We start from the raw sequence: 17,602 nt of genomic DNA on the forward strand, positions 1-17,602 counted from the left end.
CAAAAAGTATGGTTCTTTGAAATTTAAGTACATTTCAATTTATAGTTAGCTTCATCTAAGGGTTGCATTTATATCCTGGGTTAAGGGATCTGATGTCAGGATTACTAAAAACATCTCCAGTGAACCTTAAAATCCATCCTATAGGGTATCACCAGATTGCTTATCCCCAGATTTTGTATTCATCATGTCGATCCCTGCTCAAAAAGTCTTAATGGCCACACTTTCCTTATAGAATAAAATCCATACTCTTCCCTCTAATATTACAAGTTCCCTACCATCTGAGTCCGTGCAGACTTTACAACACGATGACCCAGGACTTCTCAGTGTGAATTCTTTGTCTACCTAAAAATCAGTCTATTCACTGTTTTCATTTATGTATTCATTCATTCAACAGTTATTAAACACCTACTATAGTCCAGCCAGTATATTTCAGGCACTGAGGATTATTTCTCTGAACAATATAGATGAAGTTCATGATCTTAAGGAGTTTATACTCCAGTGGAGACAGACAAACAAAAGACAATCTAGTAAATTTTTACTGGGGCAGGTGTTGATAACAGCTATGAAGATAAATAAAGCACTGAGAGAGATACATGCCTGGGAGGTATTTTACATAGAGTGGGATGAGGAATCACGGAAGTCTCTGATGAGGTGACAGTTGAACAGAGACCAGAGGGAAGCTTAGGTTGTAGGCCATAGGAGAAGAGGGAATAGCATGTGTCAAGGCCTTGCAGTGGGGATGTGCTTGGTATATTTAAGAAGAGCAAGAAGCCCAATGTGGCTGGGGTAAAGTGAACAAGGAGGATGTGATAGGAGTTGAGTGAAGAAATAATTGGAGGTTGAGCTCAGGTAGAACCAAGTAAGCCATGGTAAGAACTTTGGCTTTTCTGATGACATAAATAAAAAGTCATGAGAGGGTTTGAACAAAAAGGAGCATGACCTAATGTTCTAAGAAGAACGCTCTGGTTTAGTGTGAGAGTAGCCCATAAGAAGGTCAAGAGTAGGGGTCCCTGGGTGGCTCAGGTGGTTAAGCATCCGACTGGTTTCGACTCGGTTCATGATCTCACTGTTCATGGGTTCAAGCCTTATGAACTGGGCTCTGTGCGGACAGTGTGGGGGCTGTTTTGTGATTCTGTCTCCCTCTCTCTGCCCCTCCCCCACGCACACTGTCACACTTTCAAAATAAATAAATAAGCTTAAGAAAAGAAAAAGAAGGTCAAGAGTAAAGTTAAAGAGATCATTTAGGAGGTTATTACAATCATCCCAGTGAGAGGTAATGACAGTTTGGCCTGGGATAGTGGCAATAGGGATAATGAGAAAGGATCAGATTCTGGACATACTTTGAAAGAGGAGTGGGAAGGTTTGCTGTGATGGGTTAGATGCAGGATGAGACAGAAAAAGAGAAGTTAGGCCTGGCTGTAAGATTTTTTGCTGGAAGAACTAGAAGAATAGAATTTTCATTGAACAATTTGGAGAGCAGATTTTAGAGGCATGAGCTGGGAAATCAGAAGTTCAATCTGGGGCATATCTTGTATTGCTTAACATGCTCTTTGACATACACATGAAGATGTTGAATAAGCAATTGACTATCTAAGCCAGGAGAGTGCACTGGGTTAGAGATAAAAATTGGGGAACTATCACTATCCAAATGGTATTTAAATCAGTGCAAATGAATGACACCCCAGAGAGTCTGAGGGTGTGTAAAATAGAGAGGAGAAGCGATCTGAAGAGTAAGACCTAGGAAATGAGGAAGAAAAAGAGGGAGCAGCCAAGGAGGTAGAGAAGGAGAAAACAGTGAGACGAGAGGGCAACTGCCTCCATTTCTTCTTCCTTGCCTCAGCTCATGTCAGTCTCTCTACCAGAAATGTCTAGAAATATCCTTCTTAGTCTCCTCCTTTTAGTCATGTCTTATCCATCCATCACAGTCTGCCACATAATTCTGTGTTGTGTGCTCTTCTCTTGTCTTGTGTTTCCTTTGACAATTTAACTCCTGTGTTTATGTTTCAGTTCTTTCTAGATGAATTATTTTTTCTTAATCAACCAGTACACCTTTCCATCCTCGGTGCTGTGCTTTGCTTTAGTTTTATTAGATGGTTCCTCTCAGAGTGTGTCTTGGCAGGTCAGTCCTTCTATCGTTTCCCAGCCAGCCCAGACCCCACAAAAATCATTGGTAGCACTAGCCTAAGGACAAATAACAAAAGAAACTAGGGGGTGTTTGGGATCTGGGATCCAATGCTGAGATCTGGAGTTTGTGGTCATTATGCGATGACACATATAGAACTAAGGATCACCAATCAAAACAAATCAATAGATAAATGCATTAAGCGAATTATAGCACAAGGAAATAGAATTGTATGGAAAGTGATGGCTGCCCTCAAAGAATTCACTCTCCAAAACAAGCAAATAGGTCAGGAAAAAAGTGACAATTTAAATAACAAAAATAATTGAAAAATTTAGTAGAGGAGTCGATAAGACTTTAAATTTTCAAATTAGAATGATTTGTTACAAGATATTGTTTGTAAATGGCATAAAGCTATAGATATTGTTCATTAGTATCATTAACAATACTAATATTAAAGCGTCTGGTAACAAGAAGAACAAAGCATGACATCTTGTCTATCAAAATAAAAGATAACCCCTGAGCCAGGCCTGGCCTAGCACAAGGCCAACTCAGAGTCAGCAAGAGGCAAACACATGTGGGATGCATTGAAAACAGACTCTGAAGGCCACTCTGTGAAAATAAGGAGAGCGAGGATGCCCCTCAGCAGACCAAGCACAGCTTTCTGAAGACAAGGGGCAGTCTGCAACCTGCTACCCTTCTCTCCCTAGAGTCATGCCATTGTTATGGAGTTTATTTTGGATTTGAACTCATAACTGAGAGAAAACTATTTTATATACTTCATCTCTGGTACATGAAGCTGGTACATTAAAATGACAATTTTCCCATGATTGGCACTCCAGAGGGAAGAATGATTTTGAATCTGTGCTCGGGATCACTACAAGTCATAGCACATGTGCTCCCAGAAGTTAGGATGAATGATGTCTTTTTGTTAACCAATGGCCCTGGCATTGCTATATGAAGAGGGGCTGATTGGAAACAAGATGTCATTCAGACTAGCCAGAGGGCACAAGTTCACAGGCCCTCAGTTATGGAATGAGTAAGTCACAGGAATAAAAAACAGAGCATAAAGAATACAGTCAAGGGTATCATAATAGCAATGTAATGGGACAGGTGGTAGCTACCCTTGCGGTGAACATAACATTATGTATTAACTTGTCAAATCACTAAGTTGTACACCTGACACTAATGTAACATTGTGTGCCAACTATATCCAAACAAACAAATAAATGAATACTTTAAGGAGAACATAATTTCAATTTCAGCAGTGATGGACGATTGGATTGAGCCTTTAAGCAACAGAAGACAGGACTTAGGACTTGTTCCCTGGTCTTAAAGCTAGTGACTTAAATGCTCTCTTTTATCAGCATTCAGCTTAAAGTTATTGAAGTTTTTTCTTTTTAATAAAGCTCTTTTAAAAATCAAATAATGTTGCCCTGAGGAGCTAATATTCTCTCATAGTTAATTCAACTTTACTGTCACAAACAAAGCAAGTAAAGATAAATAGAGAAATTAAAGGAAAATTTCCATTCAACAGTGGTTATGCAAGTTGAAATATGAGTAAAACATCCTTTATGTGGGAAAGTTACAAAAGAAAGTAGACTATAATTACCAACCAATATTCCTGCAAAACCAGATTTTAGAAAATCTTATCAAAACCTTAAGGTTTACAGCTATCTTCTGGAGTAAAAAAAACCCCAACTATTTATTTACATCTGTTGCTATAACCTCTATTACATAGAATTATAACCTGATTCTGAAAACTATACTTTTCATTTTATTTAAATGTATTAAATTGTTTATATCTTTCCTTTGTTCATGTGATTCATTGTATTCTGGAACTATCTGTTGTTTATTTTCAGGGCAGCATCTTTTGTGAATGGAAATTTAAATTTAAGTATAGTCATCAACTTTAGGATGCTTTATAGTTAATGAAAAATAACCCAGCCTTAAAAGTATTATCATTCTAATTTTTTTAAATCTTCCTTTCTCTTATTTGTGAGAGCTAGATACCAGACAAATGACTTTCCTTGCTAGTAATGAATGCCCTATTTTAGTTTCTTTCCTTGAATTTTTTTATTTAAATAAGTCTTTGTCTTACAAGAGTATGTCATCAGTCAAATAATGCTATCACTTCTGAAAATATTTTCATTTTCTGACATGCACCAAGGTGCCATAAAGTAGTGTTGACAACTCCATCTTTAGCATTCCACAAATCTTGTGGAGATATATCATCAGAAAACCACACAGTCTATATCCGGGGTTTGACAAAACTGAAACATGGCCTGCCAGCCATAGATAAGGTTTTGAAATGTTAGTCACTGAAAAGGTGATAACAGAAACAAGGATCAAATGCGTGTACACCTTCACCTTTGGACGCCTGCGGTTTTGAGCCGTGCCAGGTTGGTAAAAGATACTGCCATTTGGCCTTTTGGCATTGCCAGTGGCTATGCCGAATGTGATCGAACACACCATGGACCTGGTGTTGGATGTGCTGCCGAGAGGCTGCTGGAATTAAGAGATACTGTGAAGCAATAACACATCATCTCTAACAATTGGAGAACTAGGGACTTGGGGTTGGAGCAGCTCTCCACGGAGCTCAAAAGATCAAAGCAACATGTCATCTCGTGGCTGACGACAGTGCCTCAGATGGAAACTTGGGGAACATTTCACGCAAGTGGAATCTTTCCTTCTCCTCCTCCTCCTCCTTCATTTTCTCCTCCTCTTTCTTTCTTCTTTTTCTTTTAAGCCTCAAGTGTTCTGGGATTTCAGGCTGTTCTCAATTTTATATGGAACATTTCAATAGATAGGAGGAGGCAAAAACTCATTACACTGGACCTCGACATGAAATATTAAACCAAAGCATTTTTTTAAAGACGCTTTTTAAAAATATAATCAGAGTGACCACAAATACTACCTTTAAGACAGAATTTATAATCATTTACTTCTTAATGGTTCCTCCCCCATGCCATCCATTTTCAAACAAAGCTGAGTTTATGGCCATCATGCGAGATTACATTCCCGTGCAGTTGCACTATTTCTTCTATAATGATTTATTTAAAAGGGCTTCACCATGATAGCTCTCCAACTTTGTTCCTTCCTGTATATCACTGTTCAGGGTCAAAAGCTGGGAAAAGGGCTGGTCCCTAAGGCCTAACATATTTCACCAGTGGAGACTCTGGCTTTTCACTTCTCTTTCTCTCCTCATCACTTTATGCTTAAAGAAGAACAGATGTGGAAACGTTTAGAAAAAGACTAATTGAATTTCACATAACACAATTTAGCATTGTTTGAGGAAGTACCTAAATCAACAGCACATTTTCCAAAGGCCCAGCCTCGCCTAATTAGAACACCAAACGTGTGACTAATTGGCCACACTTCCACCAAAGGCTCTGCTGCAGATGAGCGGTCGCCCACTCCCCTCGGCCCCGCTGAGGCTGGAGGTTTGGCTTCGAGGGAAGGCTGTTGCTCCAAATGAGTTGGGCCGCGCATAATGGGGAAACTCTGTGATGGCCGGAGAACAAATCCAGGCGAAGCAGGAGAGAAACTGGAATGTTTACACGGTGGCAGTACCCAGGGAATTACCAGAAGATTATCAGTACATAAATTAAGAGATACTTGGGGCTCCATAATTGGGACAGTTAATAGCCTGCCCTTTATCATTTTGGCTTTGTGGTCTTAGAGCTTGACATCCAATTAAAATATAATCTGATATCATCGGTGAAGGCTCCATTGAAATCAGTGCTTTACCACGGGCAGATCTGTTTTTTGCATGCAGCAGGAGATTTTCCTTCTTCCTTTATTTCCTAATGGTGTGCAGAGGAGCATGTGGGAAAGAAAGGATATAATTAGAGCAAAGGGAGAGGATGATTCTGGGCTCAGTTATATTGTAAAACCCAGAGAAATTCTGCTTTAGGGAATCTCCTCCCCACGTTCTCCTCCTAGGCATAAAACCCATAGAACTAGAAGGGACTTTAAAAGTCATTTAGTGCAACTTTTGCAGCTTTATAGATGAGGATTCTGAGGTCAAGAAAGGTGAAGTAATTTGCCCAGGGCCACACATCTCTTTTTGGTGGCAAACTTAGGACAAGGAATCCAGCCTTCTGACATCCACCGCTAGTACCAGAGGATGTATGCTTCCTCTTTCATGCTCTAGCTGATGTTGAAAGACTAACGTTAAAGCAGGGTGTCACAGTTACCTGTTGAAGAGGGTATTTGTTCAATGCCAGTCATTTAAACAACAAAATAACCTATGAGATATTAATTCCCTAGAGAAACTTCTACAATATTTTAATCTGTTAGTGTAGATCCTGGCTTCTGTGTCATTTGCTATATAGAAGTCTGAATATTTACTTTAATTAGTTGTCATTTTCTGTATGATGAGAAATGATATTGAATTTCTTCTTTAACAGGAATGCTTTTTTGGAAAGAACAGTCTGTTTTTCTAGACTCAGGTGAAATGAAATGCCACTAATACTGATTTTGGGTCTGCCCAATTTGTGTTTTACACTCATTATAAAGAGAAAACAATTTGGCTTTGAGGTACAGCACATATTGAGAGAAATCAGTGTTCCATTAAGGTTCACTCATTATCAATTGCGTTATGTTGAGGAATATTTAAGTTTTCTCATTGCCACCCAGATTGTGACTTTTATACTTCTTTCTTCATGATTGGCTGATGAAAGGTCAGGGGATTAAAAAGGTCAGGGGCTAAAATTTTTCACAAGAAAATTATGATTATTAATAAAGACACAAATATTTCTTTGATCATCTACTACTTAGAATGATCCTTGCTCCTGTGTTTCTCCATGAATAAAGACAAAGTTGAATATGCTTATTCAGAAGTGATCTTCAACTTCCACATGCCAATGAAAACAAAGCCATAGAACTCCTGTCTCTTAAGTTTTAGAAAACTGGACATGAAGTTAATAGAAGAAATCAAGATCAGATGTTAACAAAACATTTCATGCATTAACAATCTTGGAAGTTCCTTATTGATAAATAGCTTAGTTTAGATTTAAAAAATACTGCCCTGGAAATTTTTTTTTTCTTAAAGTGAATGTGTAAAGAGTGATTGATGGTGACCCCGATGGGTTACCAAGAGATTGACGAGATAATAAAATCAAGAGAAGGTATACTGACTTTCTAATCATAAAATAGGATTGTCTGTGGAATAGTCCAATCAGTGGTGTGATGTAGCCAAATAGGTTAACAAGTGAATTTATCTTTTCTGAGGAATCAGCCTTGGGAAAGTTCCTGCGACTCCATTTGCTTCAGACTTAAGCACAAATGAACAAATGGACTGTGGCATGATTGTGTGTCAGCATGGTGGGTTTTGGCCATTTCTCTTCCTCCCCTGCATTCACCACAGCCAAATGGACTGTTGGGTGGTCAGAATTTGTCACGAAGATAGACAGCCACTGGGAAAGAGTGCTGATGGGTCTTCTGGGCTGTGATCCAACACTTTGCTTCATGTAGAGGAGCACTTCATGTCACCATAGGTAAAACGGTGCTATAAATTTTCTTTCTTTATTTTTTTAAAAAATTGTCTCATTGAGATAACCAGAGGACATCTGAAAGTTAGGAAAGTATTTTGACCTTTTAATAAAAACCATTTAAATGCAGGCATTTTAAAAATATATTTCCCCAACAAGCAGAAGTGGTTAATGACTAACTTTGATGTTGATGAAGTGGGTTGATTTTAAAATAATCTGGAGGCAATAAAGAGGCTATCCTTTATATTTAGTAAATAGTCCACAATTACATTTTAAAGACATAAAGTAAGGCCTCCAAGTTAATCATTGTGAAGTATATTCCTCAAATAATATCATGTAAGCCGTTCACATTTTTAATGAATTAACTTGTTTGTGTAATGGGTTGAAGTGGCACTAATGGATCAAACATATAGATATAGTAAAACACTCCACTCTACAGAGTAAGCCCAAAGAGCACCAAACAGTCAGATAAAAATGGAGAGAGAATCTAGATGTTCTGTCTGTAAGATGTACAACACCTGGACTCCTTTTTCTTCAAGTGCATTTTCTGCTCCCACTTTTCTTACCCTTATCTATTCCATCTTGTACCTTTTCTTATAATTCTTCATTTCTTTTAAGGAATGCAGCCCTCTTTGTTGGAGTAATGAGACAAAGACATCTACTAGGTGTACATTAATAGAAACACACATTTCTCCATGTTTCCTTCTTTTCAGACACATCAAAAATATATGTCTTCTGAAAGTTTTATATCAAAGCAAAGGATTTTTAATTAAAGCTTGGGTCTCCTTTGGACTATGAAGACTAGACCAGACCAAGACTGCCACATCATTTTTCTCCTCATTATCACCTCGTTAAGATCCCAGAACATGCCTCAGAGGCAGGGGGTTGCTTAACAAGGTGATAATGAGGAGAAAATGTCTCCAGCCCATTTAGGGCACAGCCCATGCCCGGTCAGATGATGGCAGACCAGGTTGGACTAAAGCAGAACATACTTTAGGGGCTAAAATGTTGTTCTCTGAATGGGTTGGGCTATTTTAAGGTATATTGTGTTTTCTTTCCATTGCCACTAGCTTAGGTCAAGATGGGAAAAAAATGGAGCCTTGGGGCCTGAGACTTTGAGATAGAGACTACAAGCTGCTTCCTAGTATTTACTCATCTGTTTATCTATGGACACACGATCCTTCGGAATATGAACCTTGATACTTAACCACACATTACTAACCAGCTAAAAGACTGTCTTCCTGAGTCTTCCATGAATCTAGAAGTGTCATGTGACTATGTTTTGGCCAATGGTATTTAAATGGAAACATTTCTACGTCCTCCTAGAGGTGTGTGTGTGTGTTTTTTTTAAGTTTATTTATTTATTTTGAGAGAGAGAGTGTGTGAGAACATGCAAGCAGGGGAGCTGCAGAGAGAGAGGGAGAGAATCCCAAGCAGGCTTGGAGCTGTCAGTGCAGAGCTGGACATAGAGCTCCATCTCACCAATGGAGAAAGCATGACTGAGCCAAAATCAAGAGTCAAATGCTTAGCTGACTGAGCCACCCAGGCGCCTCAATCTCCTCCTACAAGTGTTTTAATTAGAGGGACTTATCTTTCCTTCACCTCTTTCCACCTTTTTGTTGGCTAGAAATTAGATGTAATAACTGGAGCTCAGGCAGCCATCTTGGACAATGAGGTGGCATAAAGACAGAAGTAACCTGGACTTCGATAACAGCGTAGGCACTGTACCTGCCTAGGCAGCCTCTCTCTGGATTCTTTTACTTTAGAGATAAACAAATTTTTATCTTGTTTAAGGCAGTAATTTTTATTGTTAGCAATACTAATGTATGAGCTGAATCTAATACTTCTATGGATAGTAAAAAATATTAACTTTGTGTTTTTGTGATGCTATACTTACATCAGATCCAAAGAGCATGTTCTTTTATCCTCAATTTTTACCTGTTTCTCAAGTGAGAACACCTGGCAGCAATGGTTTGCTGAAGCCAGCTTATACCAACTCACATGAGTCAACTTTACATATTCAAAACTTTGAAAGTCAGTAGTTAAACACAGCTATCATTAAAATTTTAACTACATAAAATTATAATTTAATAAATTATGCTAAAATCAAAGGTAATAAATACTTGAAAATCACCATTTTTAGTAGTTTTTACTATTTCTTATGCTCTTGAGTTTATATTGTACCTGTACATTAGAAACACTGCATAATGGGGTTACTATTCATTTCTTCCAGCTTCCTGTTTAGCCACCTAGACATAGATAGCTTCAAATTAGTCATATTGGGAACATTTTCACCATGGAAATTGGAAAATGCTAAAATCAGAGCTTCATGTTTGTGTTGTTGGTTGTCTAGGCTTAAGAAAGTGATGAAGAAAATGTTAATAATGCAAGTTAAACTTGAAAGTGTGTTGTGCCTGGCACTAAAGTTGAAAGGTCTTAATTTAATGAGTATTACTTGTGTGGAGGTGAGAAAGGGTTTGTCAGATTTGGTGAAGATAATTTTATTGGGTAAAGAGTTAGCATATTGGGATGCAATTTCATCTGTCAAACTACAGATTGCAACTATTGATTGGCCACAGATAAGAGTTCAGCAAAAATTAATGAAAGCATTCTGTGAGAATTAATTGGCTATATGGAACTTATAGGAAAGATCATTGCATATTTTGTTATTTTTAAAATTATGTACTATGCATGCTTTATATTAGTAAAATTTATAATGAATATATATGCCCTTATATATGCATGCATTTTTTTTTCAGAGCCGAGTTTTAAAAATGAGCTGTCCAGGAACCACCTATTTATTTTTTCACTTCCCTTACCCTACACATTCAACTAATTACTAAATCCCCTAAATTTTAATTCAGATGTCACTTGAATCTATATACAGTAAAACCTTGGATCGCAAGTAACTTGTTCTGAGAGTGTTCTGCAAGATGAGCAAATATTTCTAATACATTTTAACTTGATAAATAAGAGATGTCCTGCAATACGAATAGTAGATGATGCCAAATGTCACATGATCACAACTGAGTCTATGGTTCTTGGAATTCACTTTGACATACAAGTGCTTTGGATTACAAGCATGTTTTCAGAACAAATTATGCTCGCAAACCAAGGTTTTACTGTATTTTTATCTACTCCATGTATAATGCTGTAGGTTGGGTCTTCATTGTTTTTCTGGTTGTTTCCACTTTTTTTCCCTTCAGTTCATATTCTACACTTTGCCATGAGTGTCCTTCAATAGAGCAGATATACTAATGCCATTTCCCTGCTTTAAGTCATTCAGCAGCTCTCCACAGCTTAGAGGATAACACTTCATCTTCTGTGCATGGTTCAAACTCCTGGCACATCCCTTCCTTCTGAACTCCTTGCTATCCTCTTTATTCCAACAAGCCTCATACCTAGACTTAGCACACTGTTTTGCAATCTTTTGTTTTTAGGTCTCTCTTCATGTAATAATGAGAATGATAGTTTAGCTTATCTTGTGTCCCCAAAACTTAATACAAATGTCTGGCATATGTTAGGCACTCAAAAAAATTTTTTATTAGTTAAATGAAACAAAAATCCACCTTAACTGCCAAACAGTTCTTCAAAATACCTTTCCCATTCACACTCCTTCCAGTGTATGAAGGTTCTAATTTCCCCACATGCTTTTCAACTTTGTTATTGCATGTCCCTTCAGTGATAGCCATTTCAGTGGTATTAAGTGATATCTTGTTGTGGTTTTGAATTGCATTTTACTAATGTCTAATATATTGAGCATCTATATTCATGTGCTTGTTAGCCCTTTGTATATCTTCTCTAAAAAAAAGGAAGAAGCCCAGTTTCATTCTTTTGTATGTGGATATCCAATGGACAGTACTGTTCATTGAGGATATTCCCCACTGAATTGTGTTGACACCTTTTTAGAAAAGCAATTGACCATAAATATAATGGTTGTTTTGGGACTCTAAAATCTCTTTTATTGATTTATATGTCTATTCTGATGCCAGAACCAACTCTTCATTCATTACTGTGGCTTTTAAAACTGGGAAGGTAGTCCCTCAACTTAGTCTTCTTTTTCAAGATTGTTTTGACTATTCTGGGTCCCTGGCATTTCTGTATGAATTTTAGAATCAGGTTGTCAACTTATGCAGGAAAGTTATCTGAGATTTTGATAAGGATTGTGTGAACCTGTGATCAATTGGAGAGTGTTGTCATCTTAACAATATTAAATCTTCTGATCCATGAAGATCAAATGTATTTCCACGTATTTAAATCATCTGTAATTTTTTTCAACAATGTTTTATAGTTTTCAGTGTAAAAATATTATACTTCTTTTGTTAAGTTTATTTCTAAACATTTTATTCTTTTTGACATGGTAAATGGAACTGTTTTCTTAGTTTCATTTTTGGCTTGTTCATTGGTAGCATATTGAAATACAACTGATTTTTCTATATTGATCTTATATCCTCCAACCTTGCTAAATTTGCTTATTAAGGTTTTTTTCAGCAGATTTCTTAGGATTTTCTGCACACAACATCATATCATCATGTCATTTGAGAACAGATATAGTTTTGCATTATCCTTTTCAGTCTACATGCCATTCATTTTTTTTTCTTGCCTAATTTCCCTGGCTAAACCCTCAATATAAACCTTAAAAGATGTAGTGAGAGAAGACAGCTTTGTCTTGTTGCGCATCTCATGGAAAACCATTGAATCTTTCATCAGTAAGGCTGTTAATGTGGGCATTTCTTAGATCCCTTTTGTGAGTTTGAGGACATTCCCTTTTACACCTTGTCTGTTTAGTGTTTTTTTAATCGTGAAAGGGTATTGTATTTTGTCAAATGCTGTTTTCTGTATCTATTGGGATTATTTATGGTTTTTGTCCTTCTATCATTATGATATATTACATTAATTGATTTTAGTATGTTGAACTAATCTTGAATTCATGGGACATGCTGCTGGAATCAGTTTGTGAATATTTTGTTGAAGATTTTTGGATCTATATTCATAAGGGATATTGTCTTTTCTTATGATATCTTTGTCTGGGTTTTGGAATGAGAGTAGTACTAGTCTCAGAGAATGGATGGGGAATTGTTTCCTCCTTTTTTATTTTTTGAGATAGTTTGTGAAGGATTGTATTAATTTTTTCTTATGTATCTTTTGGAATTCATCATTGAAGTCCTTTGCACCTGGGCTTTCCTTTGTTGAGAAGTTTAAATTATTTATCCAGTCTCTCCATTGTTATAGACATACTCAGATTTCTATTTCTTCTTGAGTCAGCTTCAGCAATTTGCATTTTTCTAAGAAGTTGTCCATTTCCACTAGGCTATCTAATTTGTTGGTATTCCAAAGTAATCCCTTTTATTTCTGTATTCAAGTCCTTTTTGTTCCTGTTGATATTCTGCCCGGTGGTTCTATCCATTATTGAAACTGAGAAACTGAGGTGTTGGTTTTATTTTTGAGAGAGAAAGAGAGAGAGAGAGAGAGAGAGAGAGAAGTACGAGTGGGGGAGGGGCAGAGAGAGAGGGAGACACAAAATCTGAGGCACGCTCCAGGCTCTGAGCTGTCAGCACGGAGCGCGATGTGGGGCTGGAACCCTCAAACCATGAGATCATGACCTGAGCCAAAGTTAGACATTTAATGCACTGAGCCACCCAGGCGCTCCAAAGTGTTGATGTTTCTAACAGTTATTTAGGAATTATGCCTCTCCCTTAAACTCTGACAGTTTTTGCATCGTGTACTTTGGTTTTGTTGTTGTTGTTAGTGTATATAGTTTCTCATTTTTGCATATACCTAATGTATTGGTCCCTTTGTTATTATTAAATGTCCCTCTATATGTCTAGTAACATTTTTTTTTGGTTTTAAAGACTATTTTTTTCAGAAATCAGGTTAGACACTCCAGTCCTTTTATTATTGTTTGCATCCTATATCTATTTTCATTATTTAACTTTCAACCTATTTATATCTTTGAATCTAATATATAGAAAAAATATAGTAGAATCTTTTTCTTTTCAGCTTTACTAAGGTATAATTGGCAAAACAGATGAACATAAGTGAAGGGAAGCAAAAATAATATAAAAACAGAGTGGGGGACAAACCATAAGAGACTCTAAAATACAGAGAACAAACTGAGGTTTGTTGGGTATTGGTGGGGTGTTGGGAGGGGAAGGGGCTAAAGGGGTGAGGGGCAATAAGGAGGACAGTTGTTGGGATGAGCACTGGGTATTATATGTAAGTGATGAATCACTAAATTCTATTCCTGAGATTACTATTACACTATATGTTAACTAACTTGGATTTAAATTTTAACAAATTAAAAAAATACTATGCCTTAATTATTACTTCAATTATGTCATCTAGTATAATCAGGCCTATTGGAATTCTCACTTTNATCTTGAGATGTTATTTTCTGACAAACATGGATACACATATGCACACAATTTTGAACTTTCTGTGGTCAGAAACATTTTTTTTACCAGTTTCACTGAGGTATATTGACATTTAAAAGTTTTCGTATTGAAGATGTGTAATATATTGTTTTGCTATAGTATATACGTTGCAAAATGATTTCCCAATCAATTTAATTAACACATCCATCACCTCATATATTTACCTATTTACATTTTTTTTGGTGAAAATATTTAATTTCCAACCTTTGAGCAAATTTAAATGATCTAATACAAAGTTATCAACCATAGTCACTATGTTATAATTAGATCTCCAGAACTTATTCATCTTAAAACTGAAAGTTTGTACCTTTTATTAATCTCTATCTACTTCCTCCCTTCCTCATCTCCTGCAAACCAGTTTTGTAATCTGTTTCTAAGAGTTTGACTTAAAAAAAAAGATTCTATGTAAATGTGATATGATGCAGTATTTGTCTTTCTCTGTCTGGTTTATTTCACTTAGAATAATGCCCTTCGGATTCATTCATGTTGTCACAGCTGACAGGATTTTCCCTTCTTTAAAGTCTGAATAACATTCTGATACACACACACACACACACACACACACACACACAGAGCACATTTTCTTTTATCTCTTTCTTTTTCCTTCCTTCCTTCCTTCCTTCCTTCCTTCCTTCCTTCCTTCCTTCTGCTTTTTCTCAGTAGATTACTGGTTTATTACAAAGGATACTAAAAGGAATAAAATACTGGATGAGTGAATACATAGGGTAAGGTCCCAAACAAAAGAGAGGTAAACAAATAGGCCTCTGTCACAGAAAGCTTGGGTGCTTCTCTGCTGTGTCGTGGGGGTGGTAGCCTTCTCCATCTGTTAGAGCCTGTAGTACTTGCAAGTATAAACCTCACTGGCCACAAGAGCCAGGCTATGTAGGGGTGTTCCATTGTGTCAGCTGCAAAAATCAGGGTGCTAGACAACTGTTCAAGCTCCTTTCTAGGAGACACAGTGCCTTAGTGTGAGGCAGAGGGAGAGCGCCAACATGGTGTCCACTGGCCTCTTGTTTTTGGGGAGTATTTAAGCAAGACTTTAAATATGTATTAAATTAGATGCTTGCCCCTCAGACTGATGCTTTAAGATAACCAAATAAGCTTCTTTCAGTAAAGGTCTGGGTGCTTTTCTGTTGGCTGCCTCTGCACTGGGCCCTGGTATGGGTAAGTCTATGTGAGTGCGTCCTTTAAGAACTGTTTCTCAGTTTGCTGTAGCCTAATGGGTCTCATGGACTCAAGTCCCATTGGCTTTCAAAGCTAGTTGTTTTGGGGGTTGGTCTCTCGAGTGCAAGTCTTAAAAGTTAAGAAGCCAGGAGTAGGGTTCAAACCCTTCATTCCTCAAGGCAAAGCTTTGGGTTGGGTTCCTTCCTGAATCTGGATTGTCCTGTAGGCAGTGTGGTTTTAGACGAGATTGTGTTTCAGCCTCTCCTAACCACTTTGATGGGGCTTTCTGTTCTTGTTTGATCAATGTGCAGGATTCACTCAGCAAGTTTTTTGAGTTTTGTTTTGTTTTGTTTCATTTTCAGAAGAAATTGTCCTGGTGTAGGTATAGATTTGGTGTGTCCACAAGAGGAAGTGAGTTTAGGATCTTTCTACCTTGCTATCTTGAACCAGAACTCTAATGTTATTTTTCTATAATATAAGATTTACATATGCTGTGTTGCCTTTGATTTTCTGTATGTTTAAATCCCTCCCCCCATTCTTCCTTTATTGCTTTCTTTTATATTATTGGATATTTTCAAGTATAACATTTATTTCCTTTAGCAAATTTTCAATTTTATTTCTTGAGTTATGTTTTTAATTCTTGTTCTGTGGCTTACAACATATAATTTATCAGGATGTGTTTCAGATGTATACTGCCTTAGTTCCAGTGAAATATAAAAACTTTACTCCATATAACTCCCTTCCCCCATTTTTGTGCTATTATTGTTATGCCTATTATATTTATGTATATTATAGATTCAACAGTACATTTATATAATTTTTATTTTATATAATCCTATGTCTGTTAAAGCACCTGAGAGAAAAAAAAAGAACACCAACACATTCACTAAATTTCCTGTATTAACTTTCTTATTTACTTGTCCTGGTTCTCTTTGTTTCTTCCTATGGATTAGAGTTACCATCTGACGCCATTCCTTTATTCCAGTATATCTTTTGCCCATCTTCCTCCTTTCTGTTGTAATTAACAAATATATTACATGTCTATGTATTATAGGGCCAGGGGTACAATTATAAACATATTGTTTTATAGAATTATGTTTTAAATCAGTTAAGAGAAGAAGAAAAGAAATATGCAATTATTCTTTCATAATTATCTACATAATTATTTATACTGATACTTCTGGGTTTTTTGGTTTTTTTGTGTGAATTCAAAGTTCGTCTTTGTCACTTGCTTTCAGCTTGAAGAAACTTTACTTAGTCTTTCTTGTAAGGAAGGTCTACCAGCAATAAATTCTCTCAGTTTTGTTTATCTTGGGAAATTTTTACTTTATCTGCTTTTTTTTTCAAGTTTATTTTATTTGTTTTGAGTGGGGGGATCAGAGAATCCCCAGCAGCTCAATTCTGTCAGCACATAGCCTGCAGCCTGTAGCAGGGCTCAGTCTTATGAACCAAAAGTGAGATCATGACCTGAGCCAAAATGAAGAGTTAGACACTTAACTGGCTAAGCTACCCAGGTGCCCCTCACTTATTCTTTTAAAAAGGAGTTTGATTTATATAAGATTCTTAGTTGACATTCTTTTTCTTTCAGCACTTTGAATATGTCATTCCACTTCATTCTGGTTTGCATTGTTTTTATTGAAAAATCAATGTTAGTCTTATTGATTTCTCCCATTTGGGATGCATCCTTTTCCTCTTTAACTTTAAACATTTTGTACTATGATGTGTTTAGGTGTAAAGCTCCTTGCTTTTATCCTGTTTGAATTTCATTGATATTCTTTGTTATGTAGATTAATGCGAACTTTCAGCCATTATTTTTTAAAATAATTTTTGTATCCCTTAATCTCTCTCCTTTATTCAGTATCACGGGTATTTGATGCATTTAATGGTGTTGCATGTTTTTCTGAAGTTCTCTTCATTTACATTCATTCTTTTTTCCATTTTACTTTAATTAGTCTCTATCGACTTATCTTCAAATTTGCTGATTGATTTTTTCTTTCCAGCTCAAATATACAGTTGAGTCTCACTAGTAAATTACTCAATTTGATTATTGTACTTTTCATCTACAAATATCCACTTCATTCTTTTTATAATTTCTATTTTTATTGCTATTCTCTATTTTATAAGACATTATACTCATACTTTACTTTTATTCTTTAATCATGATTTTACTTAGTTCTTTAAATATTAATAATAGCTGCTTTGAAGTTTTTTGTTTGCTATATCTATTACCTAGACCTCTTCAAAGGTAGTTTCTATTGATTACTTTTATTTTTCCTGTACATGGGTCACAATTTCCTGCTTCTTTGCATGCCTAATAATTGTTATTAAAAGCTAGGCATTTTAGATAATTTATCACAACAACTCTGGATACTAACCACCCCCCTCCCCAC

The sequence above is a fragment of the Crocuta crocuta genome, unplaced genomic scaffold, assembly GCF_008692635.1.
Source record: "Crocuta crocuta isolate KB4526 unplaced genomic scaffold, BGI_CrCroc_1.0 scaffold9, whole genome shotgun sequence".
NCBI lineage: Eukaryota > Metazoa > Chordata > Mammalia > Carnivora > Hyaenidae > Crocuta > Crocuta crocuta.